At 37.2% G+C, this 2821-nt stretch overlaps 1 pseudogene; it reads left to right on the forward strand.

Annotated features, from left to right (window-relative positions):
• The first annotated feature begins 211 nt into the window (after nt 1–211).
• On the forward strand, nt 212–2311 carry LOC149265483 (myosin-8 pseudogene; annotated as a pseudogene).
• Nucleotides 2312–2821: the final 510 nt, after the last annotated feature.

Genomic DNA, 2821 nt, shown 5'->3' on the forward strand with positions numbered 1-2821 from the left:
CAATGTGCCATTACGTTCACATCTTGATTACATTGAACAATTTAGTATTCAAGAAGCATTTCAGCGATTAGAAAAATCAATTGCAGAAGTTAAATCATGTCGAGAGGAAAATGTGGAAGAAGAAAAAGAAGAAGAATTCAATCAAAATGTTGATAATGATGAATATGAAAATGATACAAATCAAGATGATGAATCTAATGATAATGAGGATGAAGAGGCCTGGATCGATGGAGAAGTTCTAGAGATCAATGGACGGAAAGCTAAAATTCAGACCACCAATGGAAAAACAGTGGTTGTGGACGTTTCAAATGCACACCCTAAAGATACTGAAGCAGTGCCTGGGGGTGTGGATGATATGACAAAACTAGCTTATTTGCATAAACTGGGAGTTCTACACAATTTGTCAACTAGATATGAACTTGATGAAATTTATACATATACTGGGAGCATACTGATTGCCATCAATCCTTTTAAAAGACTTCCTCATTTGTATGATAGCCAAATGATGGAACAATACAAGGGGGCTACATTTGGAGAGCTAAGCCCTCATGTTTTTGCTATTGCAGATGCTGCATATAGGGTGATGATCAATGATGGAATAAGTTAGGCCATTTTAGTCAGTGGAGAAAGTGGAGCAGGTAAAACAGAATCTACCAAAATGCTTATGCGCTATCTTGCTTACATGGGGGGTCGAGGAGTAACTGAGGGAAGATCAGTGGAACAACAAGTGCTAAAATCAAATCCTGTTCTTGAAGCCTTTGGCAATGCAAAAACTGTCAGAAATAACAATTCGAGTCGCTTTGGTAAATTTGTTGAGCTTCAATTTGACAAGAATGGGAGAATCTCAGGAGCTGCTGTCAGAACCTACCTACTAGAAAGGACCCGTGTTTGTCAGGTTTCTGATCCTGAGAGGAATTATCATTGTTTCTATATGCTCTGTGCTGCACCACCAGAGGATATTGAGAAATACAAGTTGGGGGATCCAAGAACATTTCATTATCTCAACCAGACCAATTGTTATGAATTGGATGGTGTGAGTGACGCAGAAGAGTATCTTCTAACAAGAAGGGCCATGGATGTGGTGGGGATCAGTTCTGAAGAGCAAGAGGCGATATTTCGAGTTGTGGCTGCTATTCTCCATCTAGGTCTTGAAGACTCTCTTTGTAAACGTGTCATTGTGACACGTGATGAAAACATTACAAAATCACTAGATCCAGTTGCCGCAGCTACCAACCGGGATGCATTGGCAAAAACCGTATATTCACGATTATTTGACTGGCTGGTGAACAAAATAAATATTTCAATCGGCCAGGATCCTAATTCAAAGATGTTAATTGGGGTTTTGGATATCTATGGTTTTGAAAGCTTTAAGACCAACAGCTTTGAACAGTTGTGTATCAATCTCACAAATGAGAAGCTGCAGCAGCACTTCAATCAGCATGTGTTTAAGATGGAACAAGAAGAATACACAAGAGAAGAAATTGATTGGAGTTACATTGAATTTGTTGATAATCAAGATATATTGGATCTCATTGAGAAGAAACCTGGAGGAATAATTGCTCTTCTGGATGAAGCTTGCATGTTTCCAAGATCAACTCATGAAACATTTTCGCAAAAGCTTTATCAAACGTTTAAGAATCACAAACACTTCAACAAACCAAAACTTTCTCGTACAGATTTCACTATTGGTCATTATGCTGGTGATGTTACATATCAGACCGATTTGTTCATTGACAAGAATAAAGATTATGTTGTTGCAGAACATCAAGCTCTGTTAAATGCTTCAAACTGTTCTTTTGTTGCGGGTCTCTTTCCTCCTCTCCCTGAGGAGTCTTCTAAGTCATCTAAATTCTCCTCTATTGGCACTCGCTTTAAGCAACAACTGCAATCTCTTCTGGAAACACTGAGCTCAATAGAGCCTCATTACATAAGATGCATTAAACCAAACAATTTACTGAAGCCAGGCATTTTTGAGAATCACAATGTCTTGCAACAATTATGTTGTGGAGGTGTTATGGAGGCAATTAGAATCAGCTGTGCTGGGTATCCAACAAGACGAACATTTGATGAATTTCTTGATCGTTTTGGTATTCTTGCTCCAGGTGTGCTTGATGGGAGCTATGATGAGAAGACTGCAAATAAAAATTTGCTGGACAAGATGGGTCTTCAAGGTTATCAGATAGGGAAATCAAAGGTTTTCCTCAGAGCAGGACAAATGGCTGAATTAGATGCTAGAAGATCTGAGGTATTGGGAAATTCAACAAAAATTATCCAGCGCAAAGTTCGTTTGACATTGTCCGCTGACCATTAATGAATGCCCACTGTCGACGGCAACATATCATGGTCCAGGTTACGACATCGTATCATGGTCCAAGTTAAGTGCCATAGTCAACAGGGACCTCGACCCAACGCGTCTTTCCGTCATATCCCATTCAATCACGTTTATAGTAAATAAATAAAAAAATCGATATATGGTTGTGGTAATATAGTCAGATCGAACATAAAATTGCACTGATATATAGTCAGATATAGTTACAAGAAAGAAAGAAAGAAAATATAATCCAAAACTATAGTGCTAGTGCCCAGTCACATTATAAATTAAATTAATTCAAATTATATGTATATGTATATGTATATATATAATTAAAAATAAATATTAAAATAATACTAATAATAATAATAAAAATTGGAAAAAAAAGAAGGAAATATATATATACAAGGAAATAGTATTGATAAGCTACATGACGAATCAATGACGAGACGATAAACACTAAGTGAAGAAAACCCCCAACAATATAGTTTTGAGGACAAAGCTTCCGAA

Source organism: Pinus tabuliformis, chromosome 6, assembly GCF_031772625.1.
Source record: "Pinus tabuliformis cultivar Carrire ecotype Pingquan chromosome 6, CPIR1, whole genome shotgun sequence".
Taxonomy (NCBI): domain Eukaryota; kingdom Viridiplantae; phylum Streptophyta; class Pinopsida; order Pinales; family Pinaceae; genus Pinus; species Pinus tabuliformis.